Genomic DNA, 8,699 nt, shown 5'->3' on the forward strand with positions numbered 1-8,699 from the left:
AATATGAAAGAGCATGTAATTCCAAGTGGAAATCAACATTTATTTGATGAAAATTGGTTTTGAAATTCCTGAAGTACCCAAAACAGAAAAATCTTAACGAAAGGTGAGACCCACCTTTTATTACGAGTGCTTTATGTTACTCTGTTTGTGGATATCTCATCCATTCCAAAACCGATTTTTGTCAAATAGATTTTGAACTCCTCTTTGAATGGTATGCTCTGTACTATTTCACAAATGTTTTCTTGATATCTAGCAAAAAGTTAAAAGCCCAATCCTCATCTCTACCATTTATGCTATACCATCCCTTTAAACTACACTTGTAGCTGCTCTCCCAAAAGACACTTCTCTGCGGTGGTTGTGATCACCTACAGGTACAAGTCATCTAGCAGAAACCAAATCTGTTGTTGCTGGTTGTGTTAGGCACGTGGGCACTGTACACAACTTGTCTTCTTTTAAGGGGATTTCCATGCGGCTGCTGTTTGCAAGTGACCATTATAAACAGGTCATGATAGACAGGTGGTCACTGAAGCAGGTTTGATCGGGTTCTCAGAGTCCTCAGATTTTCAAAATTAAACCCTGAAATTTCATTGTAGAAAAGAATTCATATATTTTGCAATCATTGACCTTGGTGCATATTCAAAGGGATTGATTGCACATTCTATGAAGACATTATATACATTGCACAGGACACATTTCCAGTGTATGTGAATAGTTTACATACATGAATCAAGACAATTACTGATTAGAGTAAGGACTAGGGTAAGGGTTAAGTTTAGCATAAGTATTTGAGTTAGGATTATGATTAGGTTCAGGATTACAATAATACTTATGATCAGGGGAGGGGTCTGGGATGATTGTCCATGAAGAGGAGTAAAATATAATAATCTTAGCTGACCATTTATGTGTGGTAATAATGCTTCAAGAGATATATATATTTCATTCCTAAATTAAGCTTGAACAGCAGAACATTTTCCATTTTTTTTCTTTTAACAGGTACATGATGAAGTATAACCCGCAACTGAATGATCATTGTCCACAATTTGTGTCAAATGTGATTCTCTGCTCTTTTTTCAGTTCCCTTCATTTGAATTTTCTACTGGATATTGGGTGTGCTTTAAACATGTATCACCAACAGGCAAAGGGAAAACAGAATTCTGCCCAGAATGTGCCTTTTCAGCCCTTAGAATACTGCAATACTGTTAACAAGGTTGGCATCCCTGTACATATTGTGGCTTTTAGAATAATTAGACTACAGTGTAGTATGGAGATAAAAATCAGGAACTTTTTTTTTTTCAGTTCCATGTGCCGCACTTCCCTTTGAGATGGGAATGCTATTAACTCTTTATGTGCCACGTTCCCACATCCGACTCAGTCGACGGCATGCCAACTTCGCATGTTCTGCTCAACAAACAAAGCCGCCAAAACCGATCGATAAATCGCTAATCACTGCTAATCCCGCAGCACAATGAAAGCGTTTCTCGTGCTTTTGTTCCTCTCATATACAGCTTGCATTCTTTGTGGTGATTGACTATCAAGCGGTGTTCCCAACTAGATTTGCTTGGACATTCTAAGTTTCTGTCACGGTTTTATGTGCAAAAGTCATGCCTTTACAGTAATGTAAAAACTGGTCTTCAAAAGACAAATTGAAAACAGATTCGTCATACAATCTATATCGAAACAAAGCTTTACATTCCTCTTCAACTTTGCTTTATACTATTATGCCCATCTTAACAGAAATTTGTAGAAGTTATACAGATTGGAAAAACAGAATTCTTTCTCAAAGCATGACTACCTTCTCTCAGAATAACGTGGCACACAGGGGGTTTCCACCATGGCACATAAAGAGTTAAACACAATTTGTGTTAAAACTCACAGTGATAGAAAGGCATAAGACAATTAAAGAAAAAATGTACAAAGCTTCATCTTGATATGAAGTTTTACACAATATCTTGGTCTGTACTCAGGATCTATGTTCCAACAAATATAATTCTCCTAGCTTTCTGGAAAAGCTATGTTACTGGTTAGTACTCTTTTCATGGTAGGCCCTATAGAAAATATTTTGTTTCCTTAAATTGTCTTGAATTTTCTTGATATTATGTAACTATTGTGACACCACAAATCTTTAAGTCTTCTCGAACACTATGGGTTTTGTGGTCACTTAACGCCCTTATCATTCTCAACCGACGAAATTGTCAAACTCATGTCTAATGAAGATGGCACATGGAATAAATCTCCATACCTCTTTTCATACCTCCCTAGTTGTTCCTTCTTTCTGCCCCACCATCAGCTCACTCTTACCCCCCCCCCCCCCTTTTCTCCCCCCTTTGCCCTCCCCCTACCCTCTCCCTTCCTTCCTCCTTCCAGTCTTTGTTACCCCTCTCCTACTGTATTCTTTATCAACCCTGCTCCATTATCCCCACAATACATATATCTACCACTTCCTCCTCTTTCATTTCCCTCTTCTTCTTTGATCTCTCCCTCTGTTTTGCCCTAATTCTTCCTCACACTCCCCTTTTACTATAATATCCACCCCTCTCCCTTCTCTATTATTACCCCCTCCCCTCTCCTATAGACTCCCCTATTCTCCACCCCTACTCCCCTATCCCTCCCCCCCATTGACCCTGTGACTGAAGTTGCCATTTCCACTGAAAAATGTTGACCTCATTGAGGTCACTTCTCTGTGTAGTGGTCAGCAGACTAGTCACGTTTTCTGTTTTCGTCTATGGTGCGAGTCCATGGTGTTATGCAATACTGTTGGTATAGTCTTGCCTCAAGTACCTAGTGTTTGTTGATTTTTTTTTCTTAGTTGAACTGTAGTAGGTGCCCAGGAATTTGGTATTACAGGAAAAAGTCACAACAATTTCCAAACTTTGAAACAAGCAGTAATTAGTAGTTATGTTACACATGACAATATTTCCGAGAGTTGTTGATTTTGTAAATATAAAGTCCAAGAGGCAAAATGTAGGTGGACAATGTACATTGTAATGTTGGTTTACCTACTTCTGTTTCATTCTACATTTTGTATTCCATAACTTTCCCACCTATTGATTTCGATGAAACTTCCTGCCTATTTTTTAGACTATTAGTATTCTTATTCTTATTCTTATTCTTATTCTTATTCTTATTATTATATTATTATTATTATTATTATTATCATGATTATTATTATCATTATTATTATTATTATTTTTTTTTATTATTATTATCATTATTATTGTTATTATTATTAGTATCATCATCAATATTATTATTTTATTCGGCATTTGCCAAACAATACTAGTGATAACAGATAAACAAAACAAGCAAATTACAAGAATACAAAATGTCAGGCTTTCCCTGGTGAGCTTCCCCTAAGTTGCCGGGTTAGAAAAATTTACAACTCTGACTGGAAACTCAGTTCACTCCATTTAACTTGCACTCAAGAAAGATTGGTTAAACTGGTTAATTTCTGAGTTGCCAGTCAGAGTTGCAAATTTGAAGATGACAAAGTGATTGTGGGATGGCAAAGTCATCTCAGAAATGATCAGAACCCAATGAAAAATAAGGAAGATAATTATGAGGGCATTTGTTTGAACTCTTCTATCATGTTAGGCTGTCAGTGAAGTGTGTGGGGAGGGGGGATGGAGAAAGTCAAATAATATTCTAGACCTCAAGTGGTTTCAAATGTAACCCATAGAACCCTGGGGGAATTGCCTCGGACATCTTTCTCTTGTCTTTGCCACCTTTGAATTTTACTTCATAGATGTTATGATGGAGAGAGATTTGATGGAACAAGTTTTTGATTATTTAAATCTGCACAAAAGGGAAAAAAAGGAATTGCAGAAGCTGTAGAACTTCTCTCCCTTCTGTTCCTGACCTTACATAAAGCATAGTTATATGTGTCAGGTCACACCCCCATTCCACATTTGGCAAGACCTCTCAGAGACCACTGAAAGACTGTAAAAATTACCAGATCTCTCAATGATCTTTCAGTGAGTTCCAGTGATCTCCGAGGGCCTTCATGATCCCTGCGTGATCTGCCAGTGAACTTCATGATCTCCACGATCTTCACAGATTCTTGAAATGGCTCAATACAGTCCTTGTCTTTCAAGAAAATGGACTTTCAGTGGCAGAGCTGTCAGCAGTCTTTCAGTGATCTGCCAGAGGATGCTCATAAGTCTTTCAATATCTTATGACAGTCTCTCAAGAATTGCCACAATGGAGAAGATCACTGTCAGATTATTGAGAGATCATTTGTGACCGTGCACCTCAAAACGAACATAAAGTCGCACACACTGATTTTGCGTGAGGACTGAAAATAAGTGAAATGGGTCAACCTAGCCGAACTTTACTTTTTCATATTTTCTGAAAGAGCGGGTCTTCTTTTACATTATGCTAAAATTTTGTATCATAAAACAGGCAGGAAAGTGTGTTTTTTTAGCAGTTTATCTCGAACATTTTTGGTAGAATAGTGTGATTAGGTGTGTCTTTAGAATCCCTTTTTCATTTCTGAAAAACCTTGTCCACACTCTTCACTTTCAACTCTAGTAACTTTTGAAAGGATAGCGCTACTGGTTTGAAAGTTGGCATTAATTATGGACAGAAGGTGTTAATGAGGCATGCGTAATTTCAGTTTTAATCTGATAATCCCTTCATAGTTGTTACTCTGGTGGTTTACTTCCTGTTTTTTGTCCCATTCATCGCACAGCCAGCATGGTTTGGTAAAGATTAAGCGCTTGAATGGACACTGTACTTCAGAGCCTCTTTTCTCAGTTCACACTTTTCCTGAGTTTGTGCTTTCTTTCCAATATTTAGATAGGTTAGGAGAGTCCATTTGACTTGAGTTATACATCATTTTAAAGCTTAAAGTCTGCTCTTTCAGAATATGGTCTTAACTAAAAATTCATGTCTGGTGACTTTTTGTTTGTTTTGAGGTGCAGGGTCACATTTAGGAAGCACTGAAGGACTAGTCTCTTAGAGATTGTGAATGATCTCTCTAAGATCTCAAGGAGTCTTACAGGTGATCTTGCAGTGATCTCCTAATAGTCTTCTTGATCTCTCAGTGAATGTTCAGCAATCCCTGAGGTCCCACATAGATCTCTGAGAAATTTGTTGGAAAATTTCAGTTTGGTCCTTCAATGATCTTTCAAGGGTTTTTAGAGCCATTCCATTGGTGTTAGATTTGACACCATGGGTGTTAAATCTAACACCAATCAATCTTCAATAGAGGACCACACCCACAGGTGTAGAAAATGTATTGTTACGGTATTAAAAAGTGTTCACCTGGCACTTCGTGGTGTTAATTTGACACTGTAGCTGGTGATATTTTTGACACTGCGCTAGAGTTAATTAGGTGATCCGAGTATCCTCTCGGATCACCTATTGTATCTGTACGGATTCTTTCTTCTTCTTCTTTATTTCTTTCTCCTCAAATGTTGTGCAGAGGTTAACTCAAAAAGTCATTCACCTATCACTTCTAAACTGATACCATATATGTATCACGTCATAAGGACGACAGATCTAATGTATCACTGTGATCAGTCAACCATGACGTCACTATGACGTCATTATCTGAAAACACGTTCACATTCGTATCTCATTAATGGAATGGATTTTCTCAATGAAATTTACATATCATATAGTTCAAGTCAAGCTCTATTGATATATTTCATAAAATTTAGTCACGTTCATAGTAAACGAGCGCGTACGCGCGCGTTGAAATTTTAACATGCTCCAATCGAGCTCAAAATTGTTTTGCACACGTTTTAGATCATTTGGAGTATTTCAGAAAAAATTGACGGACGCGTACGCGCGCGCGCATATACGCACGCACAGCTCATATGCAATAGAAATTTCCCGTTTTTTCACACGTATCGGATGTCTGAAATGTCAAAGAATGTTTCTACCAAGTTTCAAGTCGATCCGACTCAATATGACGTCATACGGACCCGTCAAAGTTGAAATTCCGCGCGCGCGTCAATGGCGATATACAGTGCAACAATGCCAAAAAACCGCCAAATCTAAATCCGATTTTACTCGTCAGGATGGACGGTGACCCCCCATTTTCTTTACATATTTTGAAAGCTGATGAATTGTACATATCATTTCATGGGTTGGCGATACTGAAAAAATGATTAAAAGATATCAAATTTCTTAAAAAAGTAAAAAAAGTAAATTTTCAAAATGACGTCATCAAAATTCAAGTTCACTCGAGCGTATCTCACTTATCCTTTGCCGATTTTCACCTAACTTTCAGTATGTTGTAGCTTATTCAATGTTCTTTCATATTTATTTTTACAAACTTTTGATTGGATGACGTCATCACCTCGTAAAAATGGATGAAAAGTATCCTTGTAAAATTTGACCAGTTTACGTGTTATCTCTATGGGAGAGCAGTTTTTCTGGAAGTGAAAATTGACATGACTATCTTTTTCGAGCACTAGCTCACTTATGCTTCGGTGAATTTTTCCCAGATTTTAATATGTTGTAGCTGAGACTTTGGGCTATCTTAAATGTTCCCTTCGTTTTTTCATATGATGTCGGGATCACGTCAAAAAACTTACTTGAAATTAAAGTTTATCTTCGATGTATTGAAATATTTTTTTCTTTTTGCAATGTTATGTGCAATAACTCAAGAAAAACATACCCTATCACCGCCATATTTTGCACATATTTAGTTCATGTCACGAACATTATTTCATAAAATAACAACGACTTGATCAGACGCCATCTTGGGTATGTAAATTAGGGTCAAAGGTCATAGATGTTTCATCCTGTATCTTGGTGAATACATGTCCTATCTTTCCCATATTTTGCACACGTAAAGACCATGTTACAGGGATCATTTCATAAAATAATCACTTTTTGCTCAGATGCCATCTTGTCTGTGCAAAGTGGGGTCAAAGGTCATATGTACTTCTTTTTCTATTTTCGCTATGACGTGTTATCTCTATGGGAGTGAATTTTTTTAGATGTGAAAATTGACATGACTCTCTTTATCGAGGACTATCTTACTTATGCTTCGGTGAATTTCTCTCAGATTTTAGTATGTTGTAGCTGAGACTTTGCACTATCACGATTCGAATCATTGATTAAAAAAGAAATCGGATCACCTTAATTTGTCAGTGATGACAAATTACAATCTCTAGTTCATTAATGACACCGCATGGTGTTGATTTGATATTGGTGGTGTTAATTTCAATGCTATAACACCTGTCCAGCTTCAATAGGAGACCACAACAACTGGTGTAACTGTGGTGTAAATGTATTTGCATATTTTTTTTTCAAAAATCAAGTACTTTATCGGAAAATTCTTCATCGTCTTGTTGAAGTTCAGAATTAACAAGAAATTCAGTAACTAAGAAACTTTCAAAAAAACAATTTTGTATTTTGAAATGACACCGGAGGTGTTAATCTAACACCATGAATGAGCACCGGAAATTTAACACCAGCTCGGTGTTTCATTTTTAACACCGCACTTTTTGCAGTGTGTCAATCCAAGTATGTTTTGAATCACAGAAGAGTGTCAATTTGAGAGAAAAGGAAAATACAGTTGTCATAAAGAGATATTGTATTGCCTATTTAAGCATCAGCCTGAAATATAGCGATTAAGAGAATTTTGACAGTTTTGCAAATGAAACGAACAATTGTATAGGCCTGCGTAACAACATAAGGCTCAGATGGGAGAGAATTGTAACTTGCCATGTGTAATAGCAACTGCTACAATAGAAAGTGAGAAATTGTAGCAAAAAGATACATCACAAAAACCACCAAAATTAGGGTTACTAGGAATCATTTGATAGAAAGAGAGCTGTAGTTTGTTACAAGTGCTTGACATTCTAATTGTTTTGTGTTCTTTCAAGTCTGAAACCAGACTGGAATCATATTTCTCCCAAACAAGTTTCTTAAATAGTATCCAGCCTTTGATAGTAAACAGGTGCCTTCCTATCATGTTTTGCTCAGTTCTGTGGGTATTATTTGCTGGTTTGTAATTCTAATGTTTTGACTCCATCTAGAGAAGATGTGACCCGCTACAACAAAAGGATCCGATAGTCGGGGAAGGACAATTTTTTTTGAAAATTACATGACATTATTCCCGTACTCTTCTACTTTAATTTCATATATAGCATAACTCATTAAAGAACTCAGTTGCGGAGATATCGATGATTTTATTAGTGCATGTCAAGTGGTTGAGGAAAACAGAGTTTCGAGAAAAACGCCTTTAAAGTTATGCTTCCCACGCTATCATGATCTAGGGGAGGCGAGACAGTTTCACCGCTTGACAATAGAAGGTATGTTCCTAGCAACCTCTGCGATGTTCATTCAAGCTTAGCACCAGCGATCTACATATGACCAATCAGTGATCAGGTTGCCACGTACTGACCAATAAGATCACTCCGTCATTGCTAGGGATGGAGTCTAGCTGCGGCGCTAAATCCAAATCTTCGGACATGTTTCTGTTACGTTGAAAGTCGAAAAATCATGGCCCAGAAAAACGCTGATTTCTTGCCTTTCCTTTGATCATTTAGCTTCGTAATTTCGTCAGATGATAGACAAAACATTAGAGTTCAGAATTATGCCAAAAACAGAAATCCGATTATTTTGACCAATTTTGATGATGTGACTTCAAACTCAATTTTCTCGGCTCAGCCGTCGGCGACTTCAGGATCCTTTTGTTGCAGCGGGTTACATATTCACCCTCTGACTACCCCTGGAGTTTA

The sequence above is a fragment of the Diadema setosum genome, chromosome 12 (assembly GCF_964275005.1).
Source record: "Diadema setosum chromosome 12, eeDiaSeto1, whole genome shotgun sequence".
Taxonomy (NCBI): domain Eukaryota; kingdom Metazoa; phylum Echinodermata; class Echinoidea; order Diadematoida; family Diadematidae; genus Diadema; species Diadema setosum.